The sequence below is a fragment of the Vulpes lagopus genome, chromosome 2, assembly GCF_018345385.1.
Source record: "Vulpes lagopus strain Blue_001 chromosome 2, ASM1834538v1, whole genome shotgun sequence".
In the NCBI taxonomy this organism is placed as follows: domain Eukaryota; kingdom Metazoa; phylum Chordata; class Mammalia; order Carnivora; family Canidae; genus Vulpes; species Vulpes lagopus.
Genome location: NC_054825.1, coordinates 142,322,156 through 142,346,597, shown reverse-complemented (window position 1 = coordinate 142,346,597; position 24,442 = coordinate 142,322,156). Strand labels below are relative to the sequence as shown.

General features: G+C 41.4%; 2 long non-coding RNA genes across 3 annotated transcripts in view; one reads left to right on the top strand and one right to left on the bottom strand.

Annotated features, from left to right (window-relative positions):
- LOC121485624 overlaps window positions 1–24,442 on the top strand; it is a 68,041-nt gene that overhangs the window by 20,753 nt on the left and 22,846 nt on the right. The window lies entirely within an intron of this gene.
- The window catches only part of LOC121485627, a 37,092-nt gene continuing 22,055 nt past the window's right edge, over window positions 9,406–24,442 (bottom strand). Inside the window, exons 2-3 of the long non-coding RNA XR_005986341.1 lie at window positions 16,021–16,061; window positions 9,406–11,492 (exon numbers count right to left, since the gene is read on the bottom strand). This is a non-coding gene — a long non-coding RNA (uncharacterized LOC121485627). The remainder of the gene's footprint in view (window positions 11,493–16,020; window positions 16,062–24,442) is intronic.

The window sequence follows — 24,442 nt, the reverse complement described above, 5'->3', positions numbered from 1 at the left end:
AAAATAAATGATTCAATCACTGGAGATTCACAAACTGTATAATGAATAATATTTTAGATACATTTTCTAGGAAATTACCTTACTACTTTTTCCACATTCAGTCATCTGAAATATCTGACCTTTGTCCAATGCTTTGTTCAGAGCCGAACCGAGCCACCGTGACATTGGGAGACCAGAGAATTCAAAGCAGAGTGGTCAATAGCCTCTCCCTAATTTGGAAACCGTACACACTCTACTCTTTCTGACCTATGGAGTTATAAAAATTCAGCAAACTATTTTTATCTTCAACGAAATCTTATTGGTGTAACCGGCATTAAAATGAGTACTTGAATTTAAAACCTTGGTGTAGGCAGTATGTTGCATCATTGTCAAACCTGACTTGTAGCACAGCTGCAGAAGGAAATTGCTCAACCAAAGCCGACCATCAGAAAAAGGGAGGTTCCTGTAATAACTATATTATGTCAATCAGATGTGCCAAGTAAAAGAGAATTGAGTTTCACTACATAAAGAAAAACAAATGTGTTTCCTACCATTTAATTTTTCAATGACTATCTAGTTCAAATTCTAGCCATGTTTTATGGGCAGCATTTTTATCAATACTCACTCTATCAGTTTGAATTGAGTGATCTTGGATTTCCCCAAAGCTTCAAATGCCAATAACTAAAGTATTTCTTATAATGATAGTTGCTGTCATGAGGGAGTCATCTCTGATTCAAGTCTGAGTTTTGGGTTCTTTGGTGCCATGAACTTAGATGACACTCTTCTTCCTCTTCCCTAGGAGTATATCTTTGTAATTACAGATCCCAAAAGGGTATTGAGAAACTTCCTGACAGAAAAAAATAAACAACGTAAGTGTAGTTCTCAATTGCTGGTCAGATTTCATGGGTCTGGTGGATTTGAGGTCAGAGTTTGGAGTGTGCCTGTGTTGGAGACGCGACCACAAGGTGGCAAGTTTTATGAAAGCAGGCGGAGTCCCTGATAAGGAATTCACTATACGGAAAATGTTCTGCTGAACAAGTCAAACTCAGGCGCAGGCCAAAGGTTGGAAGGTCCATGGGAGTGAAAGAGGTGTTAAAGTGTAGCAGCTGATACTATAAATCAGTTCTAGAGAAAACCACCCTGTGTGTCAGTTGAAGGAGAAAGAAAAGAAAAAAACACCTGCCTTACCATCCTTGTGACCCTAAGCCTGAGGTCCCTGCTGTTCTTCACCTCTGCCCACTACCACCCAGTATTTCTGAGTCCCCAACAAGGGCATAACAAACAGGACATATTATTTCACCTGCCACTCTCTTACTGGCTGTGGACAATCTCAAGGTGACAAAAAAAAAAACATGAGATAAGCACAGTCTGCAGAATTCCAAGTGAGTGGCCAACAGTGTGGTCAACATGGGGGATCACTGTGCAATGACCAGGAGTGACTTCTAAGACCCTCCTGAGAGATTCTGGCCCACCAGGCAATGTGGGGAGAAAGGAATACTCTGAACGGGTCTGAAATTCCTTCCCCAGCATGTCCAAGTGTAACTGACTATGTGAAATTCTTTGTACCTATAAGCTAAAAAAGCCATGAGACATTTGGATGAATGCTATTCATTATCATTTTATCAGTAGTTTTATAAACTCTTGGAAGGACAGGTCTGGATAACCAAGATCTGACTCAAATTTAATTTTAGCTCATGCCTCCATTCCAAATTATGCAGTAGCATGAGTGTAACACACGCAACACACTGATTCTATAACTTTTGGACAGCTCTCTTCTTAAGTGAAATAAAATTTTTCCATGGATTGTGTTCTTTTGCTAGCCATCATGGCAGTGTACAATAAAGCCAGGTGAATACTTATAAGAGAGACTATACCCAGTAGAAAAAGCTAGGACATTTGATGTGAGGCAAAAATACAGTGCAAGGCATTATACATAGGCATTGTAAGAAGATAATTTTAAATAAAAATTATAGCTATTGGGATCCCTGGGTGGCGCAGCGGTTTGGCGCCTGCCTTTGGCCCAGGGCATGATCCTGGAGACCCGGGATCGAATCCCACGTCAGGCTCCTGGTGCATGGAGCCTGCTTCTCCCTCTACCTATGTCTCTGCCTTGTCTCTGCCTCTCTCTCTCTCTCTGTATGACTATCATAAATAAATAATAAAAAATTAAAAAAATTATAGCTATTGTCTACTTAGCTATATAGCGTATGTCTACTTAGCATTCCATAGCAATGCAACAGTTAACATTGATCAAACATCTACCATATGCCTGAAACTGTGCTAGGGCCTAAGATACTAAGATAATTAAGACATAGACTCTGCCATAAAGGATTCCCCAACTTAAAAGGGAACAAATAGCTACAGTAAATAACATAATAGTGGGCACCTGGCTGGCTCAGTTGGTAGAGCATGTGACTCTTAATCTTGGGGTCGTGAGTTTGAGCTCCACATTGAGGAGAGAGATGAAAAATAATAAAATCTAAAATAATAAAATCTAAAATAATAATAATGTGATGGCAATACTGTGTGATACTGAGGAAAGAGGGAGTGATTGCATTTAGTAAAGTGGTTTGAGACAGCTTCTCAAGAAGGACTCTCTTGGTCTGGATTTGGAAGGTGAGTAGGGTAAGGAAGGAATATTTCAGTTAGGGGAAACTGCGTATAAAAGCAAAGATGCATAGACAGATTTCTTTAGTCCCCAAATGGAAATCTTGCAGTTTTCCCATGGGCTATTCAGAGAGCCCTGAAGCTAGTATGACAAGAATTTTGGGGAATGCTAAGGGTTAAACTTAGAGACATGAACTTCAGTCACATCACAGACAGCTATGGTAAGGCAGCTAAATTTTATATTGTGGATGATCGGGACTGTTGGGTGTTTAAGCAAAGAAGTAAAGAATCTGTTAAACATTCAGATTCATGAATTAAAAATTAAAAATAGAGCTACTAGGCACCCTTATAAGGACTCCTCTTTCCCATGTCAGCCCCACTTCCTTGAGGAGCCCTTTCTCATATGCTCATTTGGATGGTACATGACCATCTGTTCTAAGATTTGTCATCATCTTAGCCCTTTGCCATCATAGGTGTTGATTGCTGAAAAATAGATTTCATTTCACGAGTCTATTCTTTTATCATATTGCTATAATGATTTGTGCCAAGATAAAATTTTTTTGAAGTTGAGAACTTACACGTAGATTCTCATTTCTAAGACCATTTGTGTGTGTGTGTGACAGTGGGAATGTGTCTTGCCAGGAAAATTAAGTGGTTCATTATTTGTGTTGGTAAATGTGATCTCCTGTTTTGGCATATACGGTGAGGACTACTTGAATGGGGGAGAGTTTTAGAGCTTTCCATTATATGAGGAAGATTCTAGATCTGAGTGAGTTTACTGTGACATGTGGGAATCCATAGCCCATTTTGGTTTTAGTATATTTTTAAACATTCTAAATTCAGGAAACAATGTTAAAGACTATGTTTTTGAAGAAGACATAGCTTGCTTTATATTTAAGACACTGAATAGCAGAAATAAGTGGTTACTTGTTGTAAATTAGCCTAGAATCACAAATTCCTAAGCTAATTTAGAATGTTTCTGATTTAGAGAAAAGTAATCTTATAAAGTATGGTTACATTCACTAGCATTTTTTTATCCTGACCACAGTTTGAATAGTTATGTAGGAATTTTTGCTAGCATCGTGAACAACTCAAGACTTCAAAATACGTGTCGTGGGCAGTTTATATTCACTATTGTAAACAATATATCCATATTTTCTGAACACTCCTCACATCTAATGATGCTCATACCCTTTATCAGATCCCCTCGGGGCCTTTAGAACTCGTTTGGTTCCACATTTAATTCAACAAACATTCATTCTGCACCTACCCTGTGCAAGGCACTGAGGCATATGTAAAGAGCATGCTTGTCAGCCCTGGTTTTATTGTTCTCACTGTATAGGTTTTAGTTGCTTAATGTGTGAGTCCAGAGACTTCTCTTATGAGAGAAAAGCTCATTATTTTTTTCTCATCCTCTTCCTTCCTTTTCAACTCCCTGCACCATCTTCTAACAAATTCTAGTATACTGAATTCTAATCCCATAGCAGCAAATTGCAAATTACTTTCTTTGAGAACAGCTGGAAGCCAGAAGTAACTAGAGGACAGGAACAGGGATGTAAGGAAAGATGAATGGTAGTCTAGTTTAGTGGCTAAGAACTCTGGTTCAGGTTCACTCTGGCTCCGACTTGGGTTCAAATCCTTCCCTTACATGATTGCTTCATCAGCACATACACAAATCCTTCCCTTATCAGTCACTAGTTGTGTGACTTTGGATGAAGTTAAAACGTCAAGAAACCTCCATTTCCTTAGCCGTAAGATAAGGATATTACTAATATCCATCTCATAAAGTGATTTTAATGCATATAAAGCTCAGCACATTGTTATCACCCTATCAATGTTGGGGATTGCTATATAGAAATGAATAAAGATCTTTTTAGTAAAACTTGGGAAGAGGTAAAGAAAGTTGATGAAGCAACCTCTGCCTTCACACCACATTCTTTCCTTTTTAGGATGATGAGAACTCAGTTGTGTTTCAGAAGGTCCTTGGGCCAGAATAACTTCTGGAAAGAGCCCATGACATATTAACAGAAGGTTTACAAAATGACTCTTTATTGTGCAAGAATGGGCTAGTGAATGGAGAGCCTTTTGAGCATCTACCCTTGAATCTTAAAATCCCTAGGGTGCCCGGGTGGGTCAGTCATTTAAGTGTCTGCCTTCTGCTTAGGTCATGATCTCAGAGTCCTGGGATCGAGCCTCATGTTGGGCAACTTGCTCAGCGAGGAGCTTGCTTCTTCCTCTGCTCCTTTCCCCACTGTGCTCTCTCTCTCTCTCTTAAATTAATTAATTAAAGAAATTAATTCTTGTCTCTCTTAAATAAATAAAATCTTTAAAAAAATTTTAAAAATACCCAAAATCACAGTATAAACTGAGATGATGGGAGTTAAAACTCTAAGTAGTAAAAATCAGAAAAGACCAAACACATTCAAACAATGTCATTTGTCAACGTGAAAGCTATTTGCAATAAAGCCAATAATGTTATAACAATCTTATAATTATAATCTTACAGTTTATATGATCTAAATTTAAAATTGTAGTTTATATTTTTCTTATTGATACTTAGAGAAAATGGTCTTCTGGAAAGTTCAGAGTGAGTGAAAAATGAAAAAGGGAAATTATTTATATTCAGTCATATTAATCTAAGATTCCAAATGATATCAATAATTTATTTCATGTGCCATCTTTATTTTAGATATGGTTTAAAAAATCTCTGATCTTAGAGTTGCTCATTAGCTCATGTTCCTTATAGATATGTTTCTTCAATAAGGCCTTAATTTCCTCCTTTTACGAGATTTTTAAAAAAATGATTTTATTTATTAATGAGAGACACAAAGAGAGAGGCAGAGAGACACAGACAGAGGGAGAAGCAGGCTTCCTGTGGGCAGACACTGAACCATTGAGCCACCCAGGCACCCCTACTAGATTCTTTTTGTGAAGGAAGCTTAAAGAAATTAATTCTTGTCTGGTGTGGATGTGGGCACTGTGCTTTCTGTAGGAGGTCCTATCATGTATATTTGAGTACATTTCCCAAATATTCAGTAGGCGTGAGTGGCCTCATCATGAACAGACATGAATGCCCTGTGATCACTTGAAAACCATACCTATAAATTCCTGATGGCTAAGTAAATAAACAGCAGGTACAAAGAAGCTGTGTACAAAACAAAACAAAACATGCACTTCCTTATTTATTTATTTATTTATTTATTTATTTATTTAAGATTTACCTATTTATGATAGACATAGAGAGAGAGAGAGAGGCAGAGACACAGGAGGAGGGAGAAGTAGGCCCATGCCGGGAGCCCGACGTGGGACAATCCCGGGACTCCAGGATCACGTCCTGGGCCAAAGGCAGACGCTAAACCACTGAGCCACCCAGGGATCCCCCCCATGTTTATTTAATCTGCTTGAAATTGAACTTAGCATATCTATGACATACAGCATGAAGACGTCAACTATTCTGAGATTAATATTGTGCATCATAAATTCACAAGCATTACATTTTTTGGACATTTATTTTCAGATCAAAGGCTAAATGTTTTAAGATGCACAAAAATGGTTCACTTGTGGTATAGGAAGTCTTAGAAAGGATTGAAGGGGATCCCTGGGTGGCTCAATGGTTTAGCGCCTGCCTTAGGACCAGGGTGTGATCCTGGAGTCCCAGGATCGAGTCCCACAACGGGCTCCTTGCATGGATCCTGCTTCTCCCTCTGCCTGTGTCTCTGCCTCTCTCTCTCTGTCTCTCTCTGTCTCTCATGACTAAATAAATAAAATCTTAAAAAAAAAAAAAAAGAAATGATTGAAGACATGCCAATGAGAGACTAGAAGAGAGAGCAAACACCCTAGGAGACCAACCAGAATTATAGGATGACATAGACAAAGGACATAAAAGAAAGAGAAGATTGATTGAAAAGGGGTGGGGGTGGGGGTGGGGGGACATTCCAGGAATTATTAAACAGAAGCATCGGATTCAAGTAACCAAAAGCTATGATCCAAGTACAAGGTGACAGCACTTCAAATATGTTATTATGCCTGTGATGAGTGTAAGTCTAGATATTAGGGCCCTGCATTTAACACATAAGTAAATACACTATTTTATCCTAATTATAAAGATCTTCAAGAATATCGTGTTAGTTCTGATATATTTCCAATAGATAATTATGTTCCCCCAGGGCACCGGGTATAACGGATGTGCTTCTAACGATTAACTTGTCTTTGAAAACTGAGCCCTTCCTTAGTTATTGGAATAGTTTGGAATGTGTTTCTCCGCTCCTGCTTGCAGAAAGCTACAAGTTGCTTTCTTTGTGAACACTAGGAATTTATTGTTTAGCCAAGTGAAGAATGTACCTTTTCAGGCAAGGGAATGAATTTCAGGGAATTTCAGGCAGGAAATACCTGGCTGATTATCCCAAAGCAGCGGTCCTCAAAGTATGGTCAGAAGGCCAGCAGTGGCAACAGCAGCATTATCTGAGAACCTGCTAGAAATACAAAGTCTCAGGCTTCCCCCAAAACCTACTGAATCACAAGCTCTGAGGGTGGCACCCAGCCAAAGCTTCTGAATCACTGTCTGTGGGCAGCACTTATAACTCTGCTGGTCAGATGTCAGATAAGGAGAGACAACATGATTACAGATGTGTGGCATATTTAAAGCACTTGATGAAACATGTGTGAACACCTACATCAAAGGCCTCCTCCTCCATGAAGCATTCCCTGACGCATTCATGAAAACAAAACTGCATTTCCTCTATTCTACTTCTCCTGAAATTTTCCAGGTTTGGTTGGGATAGGTTTAGTTTCTTACATGTCTTGTTTTTTTTTTTTTTTTTTTCTACAGTGTCCAGCATCCCACCCAGCAACTGTCCGTTTAAATGTTAAAATTAAGCTGAACAAATGCCTATGATAATAAGTGTGGAACAATGTATTGCACTATGTGCAAATTCCTACTTCACAGTGGAATTCAAACATGACAGTAGAGAGGGGAGAGGGTGCGCATGTATAAAAGGAGACAGAGTGGAGAGAGCAGGGTGGGAGGAAGTGTCAGGGCAATACTGAGGGGTGTCATCTATCTTCATCCTGAGTATTGACATTCCTTTAACTTGTGGTACATACTCAAATTAATCATTAGTTATCTCAGAGAGCGGTAGTTAAGACTTTTTTCAATGATATTTTCAAGATGGATTTTATTTAATTTTATTCTTTAAAATATTTTATTTATTTATTCATGAGAGACACAGAGAGAAAGGCAGAGACATAGGCAGAGGGAGAAGCAGGCTCCTTGCTGGGAGACCGATGTGGGACTTGATCCCAGGACCCCGAGATCACACCCTGGGCCGAAGGCAGATGCTCTACCACTGAGCCACCCAGGTGCCCCAAGATGGATTTTACTTAATTGTACAATTGGTACTGATTCCTGCTGAGCATTGGACACTGCACTTAGAGCTGATGGGAAGAGGCCTCTAAAAAAGTCCTGCTTTAAAGGAATTAAAGAGTCCAGACAGTTTCTCAAACTTTGCACAACAGACATTTGGGGCTGGATAATCCTTTGTTGTGGGCACTGTCCTGTGCATTGCAGGCTGATTAGCAGTATCCCTGGGCTCTACCTACTAGATGCCAATAGCTCTACCTTCTTCTCCACCCCCACCCCCTGGCAGCTTGTGACAAGGAAAAATGTCCCCAGATATTGTCAAACGCCCCTGAGAGACAAAACCTACTCCATTTAGAACCAGTGTGCTTGTGGAAGAAATCAACAAAATACAGAAGTTTCTCTGGTACACGGTGATAAGTGCTATGACACCACAGGGCTGACAGGTTGGTGTGTCAGCAAGGGTACCTCATGGAGACAGGGGGATGGATGCTGGGGGTGGCATGAGGGCAGTAGGGAGGAAAATTAGGAGGCCCTGGGCAGGAAGAGAAGTGGAGTGGCATCTTGAATACTGAGCAGCCGCCTGTGGGAGGCAGGAGAGAGAAGGAAGGAGAAGGAGGGAGGAGGGAGGAGGGATGAGGAAGGAGTGATGGGGGATTACTTGTTCCAGGCAGAGGACAGGAATGAGAAAATGCAGCGGCCTGAGACAGCAGGTTACATTCAAGGACCCAGAAGCGGGTAAGAGCCGTGTCACCCAAGTGTAAAGTGCAAAGGGGGGCAGTGGGCTTTGCAGCCACAAGGCCACAGAGCACATTGTTCATAGCCCAAGGTCAGGCTTCTATTATCCTTTACGGTGAGGTTATCATCCATTTGTCTCTCGTCACTGCTGGGGAGCCCATTAAGTACTTGCCACCGTACTTGGTGCCAACAGTTAATAGACTGTAGCCTCTCGTATTTCTTCACCTGGCACTGAAATTAGCTAAGCTTCTGCAGAATCTCAGGTATGTTTTTCTTCAGGTTTGAGGCAGGGACATTTAAAAAAGATACATAATGCATGAAAATAGGGAGGAAATAGCTTTGGCAATTTGTTCCTTTATTCAGGTTCAAACTTTTCATAAAGGTAGAAAACAGTTTTAAGGATTAAAACTATCAGCATTTTGGGGCAGCTGGGTGGCTCAGTCAGTTAAGTGTCTGCCTTCGGCTCAGGTCACGATCCTGGGGTCCTGGGATCGAGGCCTGCATCGAGGCCCACCTCAATCCCTATATCCTCATCAATCCTGCTTCTCCCTCGCCTCCCCACTTGTGCTGTCTGTCTCACAAATAAATAAATAAGATCTTTCAAAAAATTTTTCATCATTTTATTGTGCTCTTTTAGTTTCCTGTGAGTCTGGGAAAACAGGGTCGATGTCTTCTTAATATTGAGCATGACATCTGATGTATAGAAAGTGCCTGACCAATGTTTCTTGGGTAAGCATATTTATATTTGTTATTAGTAATAGTATCAACATTTTGCCTTATTCCCTCAAGGCTGCTGTAACAAAATAGCATGGACTGAGTGGCTTATAAAACAATAGAAATTAATTTTTCACAGTTCTGGAGACTGGCAAATCCAAGATCAAGATGATAGCTCACAGACAGCCGACTTTTCACTGTGACTTCACATGGCACATGGGGCAAGGGATCTCAGGGGTCTCATTTATGAGGGTGCTCATCCCATTCATGAAGGCTCTGCCCTCATGACCTAAGCTCCTTCCAAAGGCCCACCTCCTAATACCATCACATTCAGGATTTGGTTTCAACATACGAATTCTGAAGGGAACATTTCCATAGAGTGCAATACATGATCAACTTCTCAAGGATGTGATCTCACTGGATGACTACAGTCACCCAGGGAGGTGGTAAGTAAGGAAATGTTTTTAACTCCATTACATGTTACATCTTGCCTTTGACCCAGTATTAGCCATGACATACTTTCTTATTTTTACAGTGAAAGAAAACTGTTAACAGATACATTTTCTATCTCATAAAAGTATGTATTCTTTTGGTAGATGGATGATGGAGACAGTGGGCAGTATAAGTATGTATTCTCAACTCTTTAAAAGTCCATAAAAGAATAGAGGGGGAGGAGCCCTGAAAGTCAAGCTTCTCCATTTCACAGATAAGGAAACTGAGGCCACGGAGCTATTTAATATAGGGCCAGGATTATAACCTCTGGACTGCTGGGCCTCTGGACTTCTATGTTTGGGTAGGGGCCTGGAATTTGCTCATTGGTGTGCATACCTGAAAATTCCATCTCATTCTAAATGGTAGACCTCACATATCTGCACAGCTAAAGTTGGATTGTGGGGGCTTCTCTTGTCCAGCTCATCTTCCCTAAATAGTTATGTTCCAGGGGAAGGTGATCTTCAAGGTCAATAAAAAATAGCACATTCAAAAAAATATATATCTGCCTATTTTTTCATACCATTATTGAACAATGCTATCCAGGTGTCCAAATATAATAACCTGTCCTTGTTTTATTTTTTCCCAGAAGAGGAAGCAGGGGCCCTGAGAGCTTAAATACTGCATGGGATTTTGTTAGCCAAGTCAACATCTGTTTGCTTCTTAACAATGAGTCACGTCTATTCCCTATAACTAGGGCAGGAGGGCAGCTGGAACTTCCCAGCCCACTCCTTGGTCACTGCTTCCTGTTTCTGCTGCTTTTATCCTCTATGGCACAGCTTCATTGGCAAAAAAGTGAAACAGATACAACTCCCAGGGTAGGTGCCCGTATGGAGTCCCATGTTTTAGGTTCATGTTATGGTAAATTTAGGGCAAGATGTATGTCTGTCTTTACCAACAGTGTGAATAATTGAATCTCTTCCCAAGTTTTATTGCTCAATATTCCACCCAGAAAGGAACAACCAAGCACACTCAGTCTATCAAAGTCCATTGGTGAGTGTCAGATGCAGAGCTTGTCCTGTGTGAAGAGGCTAAATGGATGGGTCATCACTGAAGGAAAGAAAAAACACCTGAAAATGTGCCTGAAAAGCAAAGCAAAGCAAAGCAAAGCAAAGCAAAGCAAAGCAAAGCAAAGCAAAACAAAAACAAAAACAAAAACAAAAAAACGAAAAATCCCAAAAGCAAAAACAATCCTTAAAAGCAGAGACCAGATAAGTGTTGAGACACAAAGTCTCGTTCGCTGATCTTGCTTGTTCCTGAAACTTGAAAGCACAGGGATCTCATTTAGGAGGGCTGTGTGAGTGTGTGGTGGCAACCCTGAGGATCCAAGGAAGGGGTCTCTTTGAAGACGCACTGACTTGCTCTAGCATGTCTGGGGCACTCCCTTTAGCCCTTAAAAGAACATACTCCCATACACAGGTGTCCCATTTGCATCCCATGTATACAACTTGAATTATCCAATGGCCTGGCTCATGCCCTATTGAGACTCACTGTCTAGGACAATGGGCAGACCAGAACAAATAAATGTTCAGCAGATACTACTTTAACTGAATGAATTCCAAGTTTTCAGATGCCGCTGAATAGGAACACTTGTTCTTCAAGGCTTCACCTGCCAAGGGAAAAAAAAAATCAAGAGCTGGTTAAGTCACAGCAGGATTAAATTCTAGCATCCATTCATTTTCTAATTGGCATTTGGACTCAAAGGGCTTTCATTCCCTCTCAGTTTCTTGAAAACAAAGTAAAGCAAGACAAAACAAAAACAAAAAATAAACTAAACAAAACTCCTATGACTCCCAAAAAGAGCCAAAAATAATGAGTAAGTGTCTGGTCTAGGCCAGTAGATGTCCCTAATGTCTGGGGGCACAGGGCTGAAGTGTGGATGGAGGGAGAGAAGGAGGGGGTGTCCCTTCTCCCCCACACCTGCTCTGGCCCCAGTGTGAGAGACTTGGAGGGCACAGGTGGTCAGCCCAGCATGCAGGTCCAAACCCCATGCCCATCAAGCTCCCTGGCAAACACTTGTTTCTAGAGTTGTGTACACCACACAGGGTTAGCCACTATGGGAGAACAGATGGGGGGGGGGGGGGAGAGGTCCATCAGGCCCTGGAATTGGTTCAGTGTTATTTGGGCATGGGATGTAGGGTCTTGGGTGCCAGGAGCACAGTCTGGGTGTGGTGGGAGGGGTGCTGTGTATGGGTGGGCACAGATGCTGCTAGGCAGGTTCCCTTGATCCCTAGGACACCTTGCCCTGTGAGGAGCATGGTTGGAAGAAGTTTCCCTAAAAGTTACGGTCCGGGGCAGGAGTCCCAGTCTCTCAGATCGACAGGCAAGTCCTGTTCAAAGAGCACCCAAAGAATTTGTTTAAAATTCAGATTCGGGGATCCCTGGGTGGCGCAGCGGTTTGGCGCCTGCCTTTGGCCCAGGGCGCGATCCTGGAGACCCGGGATCGAATCCCACGTCGGGCTCCCGGTGCATGGAGCCTGCTTCTCCCTCTGCCTGTGTCTCTGCCTCTCTCTCTCTCTGTGTGACTATCATAAATAAATAAAAATTAAAAAAAATTAAAAAAAAATCAAATTCAGATTCCTCGACTCTCTTCTCAGATATTCTGGTGCAGCAGCTTTGTGGTGAGGCCCAGGAATCCTCTGTGCAATCAGAGGGGGATCGTCTGCTCCTTCCTGGCTTGGCTGCTCATCTAAGGGATGTTTACCACCAAAAGCAGGGCCTGTTTGGTGTGTCCTCTTCCTGCATTGGCCTCCTGCAGGCCCTGAGTGACTCACCCTCCTCCTGCCTTTGCTGGCCCCTCTCTGTGGTGGTTGCCAGCGCCCCCGTGGTGCTCCTGCAGACACTGCCTGCTGCCCGACCCCACGGCCACCGCTGCTCTTGCTGATCTGTCCCTCGCTTGGTGTGGGGGACCTTGTTGTCGTTCCCGTGGGCACTGCTATCGGGCTGCCCTCCCTGTGCTGTTTCTGCTGCATAAAGGAGGGCCCTCTGAGCTCCAGGTTCCCTACCTTTCCTCTCTAAGCTGGCACTAAGTGATGGCAGCACTGGGCGCCCCCAGATATGGCCTCGTGGCGCCCACCCCTCCGAATAGTTCTTGGACGTGTGCTCTGAGACCTGAGAAGGGCCCCTTGCTTTTCAATATCCCTATTTATTAGGATGTGTCTCCCCTCACCCCTCCTAGAATTTAGGGCAGTCCATTTAGCCTTTCAAAGTTTCTGAATCTCAGTGTCCAAGACTTGGCTCTAAGCCCTAAGACCCTTCTCTCCACCCCCCCCCCTTTTTTTCAGGGAGTCCACATTACCTCCTACACTTCCTGGATTCCTGAAATAGGTAGGTCTGTAAACTGGGCTTCCTATGAACTTTGGCACATTTACAGGGTAGATTTCTCACAGGCTTAGATAAATCATTGAGGAATCACTCCCTACTATTTTGGTGAACTTATAAAAGACCGTTGAGAAGTCTGAACACTGGAGAAGGCCAAAAATTATATAATTTGCACAGGTTTGGGGCACCTGGTGGCTCAGCGTTTGAGCATCAGCCTTCAGCTCAGGTTGTGATCCCAGGATCCTGGGATCAAGTCCCACATGGGGCTCCCTGCATGGAGCCTGCTTCTCCCTCTGCCTGTGTCTCTGCCTCTCTCTCTGTGTCTCTCATGAATAAATAAATTAAATCTTGACAAAAAAAAATTTGCACAGGTTTACCAGAGCAGTTTTAACATATTTTTGTGTGTGTATATCATCTATATCTATATCTATACCTACGTCTATATTTATCTATCTATCTGCATTAATGAGATTGCTGGCTTCATATGTTATAGAATAATATTTAAGATATTTATTCAAGTTTGTTCCTGGGTTGATTTTCTTATTTCTTTGCCTTTATTCTGATCAATTGATTTATATATATAATATATATAATATATATTATATATTATATATATTTATATAATATATATGTATATGTGTATATACATATATGTTTTTTTTTCCTATGCTTTTCATTATTTCTGGGGAAAAGTGAAGAACACTAGACAGAGAATCAAATGTTTGCCCTTTGAATGGCAAATCCACTAGTCTGGGCAAAAGAGAGAAAATTTAGAATAAACGTACCAGATTAAACCAGTTTTCCGCTTGGCAAGTAGAGAAGAATTTCCAGGAGAGAGGAGGGAAGTGTGAGAGAGTCAAGACTTGGAGCCTTTGATAAGGGGTCTGGCCAAGGTTCTGAGGGTAGGGAGACGAGAATCACTTCCCCACTTCTCCCCATCACAGGTTTTGGGGAGAGAAGGTCAGAGAGGTCAACAATATCAATCTGGGGAGCCAGGCAGAAGTCAGAATTTCTACAGGATCCCCATGTAGTGGGGATAAAGAGTTTCTTCAAAGGCCAGGGCAGCATAAGAGCAGCGGAATATTTTATGTGGCCAAGCACTGCACAGTCATGGAAGAAATCTGCTGGGCTGAGTGATCCTGTAGTAGATGGTAAAGGGCACAGCAGGGACAGTTGGTCCTGTGCAGAGCAAGGATGCAACACCAGATGGGAATGAAGCTGTGTAAGTGGAGGCCGCCAGGATATGCGACTGACCACACCTGATGTGTCTTCCTTCATTTTTAAGAATCATCTTGCTGTATGTATTTCAAAAGTACAGTGTGAGAAGTGCTGTATTTCATCTTTTCTTCAAATAACATCTCTGCCCTGTCATCTGTCCTTCTGAGATCCCAGTAAAATGCATGAGATCTTCTTGATGCCTTCTCTATGCTTCTCACTTCCTCTTTTGTCTTTTTCATCCTTATATCTTTGTGTTTCATTCTGGATTAAATCACTAATTCTTTTTTCAGCTATGTCTAGTATCGCTTAAGTCTGTTGATTAACTTCCTTTTTTTTTTTTTTTTTAAAAGAGTGTGCAAGTGAGTGCACAAGCCGGGGGGGGGGGGGGGGCAAAGGGAGAGGGGGAGAAAGAATCTCTTCAGCAGTCTCCATGCCCAATGCCCAACCTGGAGCCTGTTGCAGGACTTGATCCATGACCCTGAGACCATCACCTGTGCCCAAGGGTTGGAAGCTTAATTGACTGAGCCACCCAGGCACTCCTGTTGACTGACTTCTTGATTCCAAGTATCAAAATTTTCATTTCTAAGATATTGAATTTGCCACTTGTTTCCTATTTTCTGCCAAAATTTTAAAGTTTGACTTTTATCTCATTAAACCTGGCAAACACAGTTCCTACCTGTATTTTAAAATCCCAATATCTGGATCCTCTGCAGCCTATTTTTGTTGCCTTTGGATTACATTCATGGCATCTAGTTTCCATAAGTGCCCAGATACCTTTCTTTGTGTGCAACACATAGTTCTTGGCAAATATTTTTTTCCTTTTTTTTTTTTTTTAAAGATTTTATTTATTTATTCATGAGAGACACACAGAGAGAGGCAGAGACATAGGCAGAGGAGCTCCTCACAAGAAGCCTGATGTGGGACTCAATCCCAGGAACCCAGGATCATGACCAAAGGCAGATGCTCAACTGCTGAGACACCCAGGCATCCTAGCAAATATTTTTCAAACACAAAGTGCACAAATAATTTGAAGCCCAGAATGATGTTTGGTCCACCAAAGATAATATTTAATTTCTTTAGCCAAGTGCTTGGGACATTAATACTTCAGAACAAAATTTATCCAAGTTCCAGACCTGATATGTTCCAGGCCACTCAGTATATCTGTAGTTCCTAAAGGGAAGAGTTTATCTCTGGCTTATTCTAACTTCTAGGGTGCAGTTCTTGGAGCAACCAGTCCAAAGTGAGGGACAGTTTATGGAATTCCTATCTTGCAAGCAAGACACTGGACACTGATGTTTTTCCTCCCAGCTCTGTAAAGGCATCAAAAGTATGGCTCAGTTTCTTGGCCATCTTTTTTCCAACTGGCAAATAACTCCAATCCAAAAATGGCTATAGTACCAAGCTTATCTGTCTGGATTCCCATCCCTTCTATATCTGGGACTGGTTAATCGTTGTTATCCTGTTGGTCCTGTGATGCTTTCAAGACTTTTTGTCTCTGAAGATTTCATCCAGCTTTCCTAGTCATCATTTATGAGAGGATTGGTCTGCATTCCCTAGTCTTCCAACAGAAGCAGAAGTTTTTATTAAAAATGCCTTACCAGACTTAAAGCCGAGTCATCTTGAGGCTCTGGCCTTGATTCTGTGGAAAAAAAAAAAAAAAAAAAAAAGACGAGGTTGGATGAGACAGACTCTCAGGAGCCGTGGTGATCTGGGGCCATAGACTATGATGAGACTTTAAAAAGAGGACTGTACTGTATTTTAATATCCTTGGACAGATTCAAATGAATCTTCAGAAAGACAAAATGCAAATGTGGTCTTGTTAGAGTTTGCTGATGAGCCTGAGTTTTTTGAGAGTCTGAGGAATACCTAAGAAGGAAAAAGGAAAGCAAGCTATTTTTAATGACCTTATGACTTTGAATTTCTAATGGGAGTCAGCCTACCGGCCTGGGCTTGGGTTACTTGGCAGAGAGGACCCTGTTATTGTGACAAACTGGCTCATGCCTTAAACCTGCATTCACATGGGAGTAAGGGTGAGGAGGGAGGGGTACACTATGCTCTGTAGGAGGAAGCCACATTCTATAGAAAGGCCTACTTTGTCCCTCACCTGGAGGGGGGATGCTTGTGGGAAAACTGCTAGTACCAGCCCAGTTGCCACCCCCCTCTCCTTGCCTGTAGGAAGCTGAGCACCTCACCATGAAGTGCACCATGAAGAGAACCCTCACGGTTCATGATGTGTGACTTGAAACAGGCTTGAGACATCTTGAGGGACCCGAGAGAGTCTCCATTCTACAAGAACCTTTGGGCAGTTGCACCATTTACTTTGCTCCAGACAGACAACCCTACTCCAGAGACTGGGAGGTAAACTGGAAGACGAAGAGGGGATGACCTGGCAGTCTGCTGGTGTGAGCTATTACTTCAAGCCAAGATGACCACTTCCCTTATTTTTGTCCTGAACATACTCTATCAGAGACGGTCTCTCAGTGACCACCAGAGCTGGGACTCCCTGCACTCAGGCAACCTGATGAGGCTGGGGAGAGCCCGGCCAGGCAGCCTTGCACTGCTTGTTGTACAACAGCTTTTGCGCTGCAGAGGCGAATACATGAGGTAGGTGATGCAGACAAGGAGCATTTATAATAAGGGTCCTGGACACTTGAAAAATCTGAAATAGAAACCGCTCAGCCTCAGGAACAAATTGGACTCGAGACTTGAACACCTCTGTTCCTCCATGTGTCTTATTTCAGGTTTCCCACCACCCCCCTCTCTGTGGACTAGCTTTTTCTATTTTTCTATGAACAAATGGAAAAATACAATTGCCGAGAATTACCAATGTTAGATTTCCACTCCAGCTACTAGAAAGACAAAGCTTTCTCTCTTTCTCTCTCTTCCAATTCCAAATTCTGGAGTCATTTGCCTTCCCCTGTCCCAATAGACCGTGGTCATGGGGCAGGGCCATGAAACAGAAGGATGACATCAGGGTCCATCCCTTTAATCATCTGGCTGGACAGCAGTTCACAGGAAAGGTGTTGGGGATATGGAGGGTGGTGCTAAACGGCATTATTAAAAGGGCTCCACCAAGGAAAGCTCTTTGATAAGATCCAAACTGTTATATTTATGAACATTCTGGAAAAATTCTCTATTCAATCAAGAACTGATAAGCAAGTCACTAATAGATTATAGCCACAAAATAATTATGATTGATTGGATAATAGCTAACGGATGTCGGTTATGGAATTTCTTAAATTTGTGTTTAATATCTGAGTCTGTATATTATTTTGGCTTATATAGAAAAAAATCCCAGATGTTTTAAAGAGAATCACCAGAAAAATATGCATGAAAATATTAACAGAATCATATTGATTTAGTTGCTGGGAGGATGTCCAGTCCATTTTCCTACTTTACTGATGAAGGAACCGAGAAGCTGAGTGACAGGATTGTAAAGATATATATTTTTAAAATTTTATTTATTTATTAATGAGAGACACAGGCAGAAACACTGGCAGAGGGAGAAGCGGGCTCCCTGCAGTGAGCCTGATGCAGGACTCGATCCCAGGACCCTGGGATCACGACCTGAGCCAAAGGCAGATGCTCAACCACTGAGCCACCCAGGTGTCCCTAGTAAAGATATTTTTAAAGCTACTTTTAGAGGAGGTCCCTGGGTGGCTCTGTCAGTTAATCATCTGATTCTTGATTTTAGGGTCATGGGTTCAAACCCCACATTGGACTCCATCAGATAAATAAACAAACAAACAAAGCTACTCTTAGATTTTCATCCTAAGTGCTTAAAAAATATGTTTGAAAATAGTGGTTAAAAAAAAGACTAAGGACAAATAATGGAGCAGATAGCCTGTTACAAAGAATTGGGAGTATTGAACGATTTGATGAAAGAAGATTATTTAATTTTTTTATATATATACCAGAGTAGAAACGGTTTATTTTCAGCAACATTACTCTTGCTTCGGGTGTGTATCTATTATCTGTTAAGCTGATCCTCGCAAATTGTCCCAATTCTTAGACAAAGGCAATTGATTCATGGGTCTCTTAGAAAGAAAAACTAGTTGGGTGTGTTACAGCCACATGAATCATGTGGGATACTGCTTAAAGCTATATTTATCATGGATGAAAGAATGTTTTTAAGGGAAACTATGAGTCTACCTAAAATTACACGGTTCACCTCTATTCACAGGGACTCATTTTTTTCAGGATGTTGTTGAGTATGCTGCAAAAATACTTTCTAAACTGTTAGCACTGCAGGAAGAAGCTCTGCAAGGGTTGCTAGAAGTCACCCTGAGAAGCTGGGATTTCTCCTGGAAGCTCACATTTCTTGTCTTTGTTTTAACTGCCTTCTCGAATCCTCTTGCTACCTGGTTACATCTCTTCGGCTGCATTTAAACTTTTCCACTTGTCACCTATCTTTTTTTCCTCTAATCCAAACTATAAACCACAGTCACGTGAGGATCCTTCTATGCCAGTTGTGTCCTCTTCCTGCCTCAAGAAGCTTCGGTGGCTCCCTCTGACCTCCAAGATTAAATTCCAGCCCCTCATCCTGAATTTCAGCATCCTAGCATATGACATATGTCGTTGGCCATGCTTCTTTATACTTTTAAAACTTCTTCTTTACCTCGGGAAGGAGAAAAGAAGATGAGGTTCAGAGTGTGCATGAAGCATTTCAGGCTCGACCTTCACGATAAAGTTTTATCACATTTATCTTCTATTCAGAGGCTGCCATGACTCTTCTTAAGAGGCAAGGACAAAAGCAGCTGGCCAGTAACGAAGGCATGGACAGCCAGACCAGCTTTCTGCCAGGAATTTACCTCTAGGGAGGCTGAGCATTGGCTGGGCTCACCCTGTAACTTTTGTTTTCTTTTAATCCCACTCCCTCTCCAAGCCAGGAGCTAGTTCTTTCCAGAGCCTGTTCTCAATGGTCATCCCCTTGCCGACTGTGTGGAGGCTGGCCCTTGGAGCCCTTTTCTGTCCTTGCGATCTGACGCTGTCTCTGCTGTGGCTCGTGGCTACTCATTTATTCTTATGCTTGCTCACTATTTCCAGGCTTCATCTTGGTCGTTTTGGTGCCCCTCCTCCCTTTGAGTGCTCCAAACCACCAGCACGCACGTGAGAAGCCACATGCTGCAGTGGTTAAGAGCACAGGCTCTCTTAACCCAACCGTCTGGGTTTGCAACCCAGCACTCTGCTGCACTGGTTGTGTGGCTGAGGCAGGTCACATACCCACTCTGGGCCTCCATTTCTTAATCTGTAAAATGGAGCTAGAATACCACCTCCTCATGGGCTTGTGGTGGGGCTTACTTGAATCACTATGAGTATAGTGATTAGTTAATCTCAGCTGAGCTATTCTACCTCCAGGAAGTCCAGTCTCTAATACCACAGTTCTTCATGGAAACTTCTGACTCTTTTTGGGGCGTGGCCAGGCCCTGAGCTGGATTGGTTTCTCTCAGTTAAAATTTGCATCTGCCCTCCTTTACTTCTTCTTCTTTTCCTTTTTCTTTTCTTTTTTAAGATTTATTTATTTATTTGAGAGAGAGAGAGAGAGCAAGGGAAGGGGCAGAGGGAGAGAGAATTTCAAGCAGACTTCACACTGAATGGGGAGCCCACTGCAGGGCTCGATCTCATGACTTGAGCTGAAACCAAGAGTTGGATGATTGCTCATCTGACTGCACCACCCAGGCACCTCCTTCCTTTTCTTCCCTTAAAACAAATCTCTTCTTTGATTTCCATGGATTATGATGGCCCCATAATCTTTCATGTGTCTCAACCACTTGAATGGCTTTTTCTGAAATATCATGGCCTTTCCTGTATTAGCTACCTATTTTGATGCTGAATCTTGTATTGACCAGTATTGTTCCTTGACCAATTCTTACCTCTCTATTTATTCTTTCCAACCACATTGAAAAGATGGAAGGACCAATAATCATCACTTTGAATCATTCATAGTCTTCAGAACAGTAGACATTGAATCAGTATTTATTTGTCTGAATGAATTGTTTGAATAATGACACTCTTCTTAAAGAGCTTAGGAGCCTTTCAGAATGGTTTTGGAGGTATTGACTTGAGAAGAGGAGATTTGATGGGTGAAAACGTCTTGATTGCCAGCATTCCTTGTGCTTCTCTGGATCATGGTCTGGCTAGCCTGAAAGATCTGAAGGCAGGAAGAACCATCACTGTCCAATGGGGAAGTGGCATCACACTGCCCTTAGGAAGAAGTGAGTTCACAAGCTCTGTCAGCAGACGTGACCTAATAACTGAATGAGAGTATAAAGAAAAAGGGATTATGAAAAAAAGCCCCCCAAACAAAATACTGGTTGAAGTATTTGGAGTATGAGAGCCAAGGAATCTGACCTGAAGATGACTTTACAGGCTCTGACTCAGTGAGCGAGTTGTCTTTCCCCTTCCAGCCTCAGCCTGCTACCATGTAAAATGAAAGTATGGGCTGGATCTTGTCTTCATTTTCTCTATGACAATAAATACATATATGTGTGGGCATATTGTTTTTAATAGATCTTAATGATGGTATCACTTTGTATTTTATTTTTTATTATTTTAAAAATATCCTATTTATTTATTTGAGAGAGAGACAGAGAGATAGTAAAAGACAACAGGAGTTGGGAGGACAAGGAGAAGTAGACTCTCCTGCCAAGCAGAGAGCCCAATGTGGGGCTTGATCCCAGGACCTTGGGATCATGAACCAAACTGAAGGCAGTTGCTTAAATGATTGAGCTACCCAGGTAACCCTGTATTTTATTTATACTGATACTTGTACTTGCAAAGTTGCCTTTGAACCCCGAGACAAAGAATATCCTCACTAAACCAGTGTCCCCTTATCTCCCCAGTGAGACCACCATCCACTCATCGTTTTAGCCAGAAATCTGGGAGTTCCTGATTCTTTCTCCAGCTCACTCTTCTCATCCTCTTGGTGAGCAAATCCTATCAGTTCTGCCCCAAATATAGATCCCCAACTTATCTGCCAAATCTCAGGCCTATCTATTCTTCCCATGTCATCTCTTTTACTTTCATCTTAATGCAAGCCACAGCAACTTTTCATTTAGATTTCTCAAGTAACCTTTCACTCTGCTCTCCTTCAATCTATTTTTAGCACGGCAGCCAGAGTTATCTTGGAAAACCATAAATTTGATCATACCTCTTTCCTGCTTAAGAAACTTCAGTATTTTCCTTTTGTGCTTACAATAAAATTTAAATTCATCGCAATAGCCTGCAGGGTGATAGCATCTGGCCTCTGCTTGCTTCTCTAAGCACAGTCCAGAACACTCCATTTTACACACTTCCTCCGGCTACATTTTCCTCTTTTGAATTTCTGAAACAATCCTTGTTATTTCATAATTCACAGCCTTTGCCCTTGCTGTTTGTTTTTTGTAGAATGTCTTGGTCTTGCCTTTTGAAAGCTGAGCTCTTCCTCATTGATCAGAATTCGTACTTTGGGATTACATCAATGTGTATTTTTTTAAAAAGAAAAAAAAAAACCTTACACCTATATATTTGTCTGTCACAATAATGTGTAATATCACACAGTTTCTGTTTTCAAAACTTAATCTGGCAAATTTGTCAATGACTTCATTAAAATTGATCTTTCAATATTCAGATCTAATAGAATTAAATAAAAATCTTACCACACAGTAATATCCAGATATTATAAAATCGGCCATATCATTGCTTTTTGGAAATAGATTCTAGTGGCTTTCAAATTCTTATTTTTTCTTCACTCAAAAAAATATACTGCACTAAAGTATCTTCACTAGAAAATTTATCATAAATTTGTTGTCATTGGGTAGAAGCTTCTAAAGATCTCGGCTGCAAAAGGCCAGACAAAATAATGAAATGGTAGCAAACATTGGCAATATTTGATACATTGCTTTAGACCAAGTGTCCAATTCTTGGTAAAAGTGATTGAGGCATTCAAACATGGTCCTTTTGATTTTGCTGTTGCTGCTGGTCTTTTTCAAAATTTGATTTTTTTTCCATGTAAATGCCCATTTTCTTATATTCTTTGTCATATAAATATCAGTCATCTTTACATTTTGTGTAGGCTGATATTCAAGGAAAAAATTTAAATGCCTGGAGTTTCACACACATTGTTCAAAGCCACTTCTGTCTCTTTGCAAATCTATTTGTCTGATTAACCTCATCGAAAGCTCACTCCAGAAAAAAAGCTAATTCAGAAAAGAAAAATAGCCTCAGCTGAAAGCAAAATCTTGACTGATCTTCTTGTGTCCACATTTTCTTTTGGATCTTAGAGTACTTCAAAGGTTGGGATTAACTTTTTAAAATTTGCCTTTCCTCTGTGTACAGCTTCAAATGAACACTCCACTGTGTCCAGAAAAGCCTTTTCACTCTTATACTGACACTGTGCTGCATTTCCCATCAATGAATCTTTTCAAAATGATGAAAAGAAGGAATGCATTTTTTTTCTTTCCCCAAAATATCACACATGAAGAAAAACTTCCAAAATAGCCAACTCTTCAAAGGTTTGGGAGGATGATTTGCACAAGGTACAGACAAGGATTTGGATTAACCTCTTTGATTTTTTAGCCAAACACCGCAGAGGGAGATAACTGTCATTATAGCATTTCTATGTCCTTGACCACGAGAGAGGTTTATGTCCAGTCCTTCCCCACGCAGTTGCGTTGTGACTTTCATGTGAGTTTAGCAGCAGTTATCCCAGAAATGGGAAAGAAACTCAAGAACCAGTCTCTTCTCTCTAATTTGCCATCCTCAATATGGAAGTAAGTGAGCACTTCGCGTTTGATCACCGTGTGACACATGGCGTAGAGTGAATGGTATCAAAAAGAACCAAAGGTTAAGATCCCTGAATAGAGACCAAAGTTAACTCAGATTATTCCACATCTCCTTGAACCTCAGGTAGAAACAGATACGGGTCACTGAGAGTTCTCAATCAATTAAGGTTAGTGTAACTGGATACTATAGACCGGGTGGTTTAAGCAATAAACCTTAATTCCCACAGTCTGGAGGCTGGGAAATCCAAGATCAGGGTGCGGGCAGACCTGATATATCTGGGGAGAGCACACTTGATACTTTGTACATGGTCATCTTCTTGTGGTAGCTTCACATGGTAGAGAGTAGACAGTGCAGGGCAGGTCATCTCTCGTGTCTTTCCTCATAAGACCAGGAAGCCCATTGTGAGGGACCCACCCTCAAGCAACACCACAAGAGACACCAAGAGACACCACATTGGGGATGAAGGGATCAACTGACTTTGGGGGGACACAGACATTCAGATCATAGTACTGAGTCCGTGTGCATTAGGGGCTGATTGTATAGTGGTTCTTCAAATTAACTTCCATGTTGAAAACAGTGTGTTGTTAAAGGGTAGGAAATAAAAATGTGCTGATTTACATTTTACATGTATATTATCAAAACTCAACAGTAACTGTAGCAACTGTTTAGAACTTAGATCAAGAAAAAAATTTTTTTTTTCTAGGAGAAGTAATTTATTATTGACATTGTTTAGACTTGTCAGTGTATGATGATGACAAAAAGCAGGCTAATTTTAGCCAGTTTTATTACTACTCCTAAAGTTTCTAAATACTAAAAACTAAATGCTAAAAACTCTGTTTCCCAGCTGTGGGTCCACACACGCCCCTAAGAGCAATCTTCCCTGGTTTGACTATGCATGCCCCCTGCATTTCATCTTCAGCTCCAAATTCTCTTTATCTCCTGGAGAGCATTTGTAACACTTTGCAATTATATATTAATTTGTTTGTTTATGTAAGGTGTGTGTCTCTTCCACTAGATTGTAGTTCATATTCCCTGTGAGGGAAGAAACTACATCTCTTCTGTTCACCTTTATATTTAGGTTCTTCCACAGTGCCTGGCAGATAGTGGGCTGGCAATAATATTTGTGGAATCGATGAATGAAGGGAGATTTCACAGTGGTTCATAAAGAGCAAAAGATCCCCAGAGGCTAGTGTTTCAAAGAAGTAACATTATTTACAAACACCTCCTTTGGGTTCTGTTACTCCTCAGAAGTATATT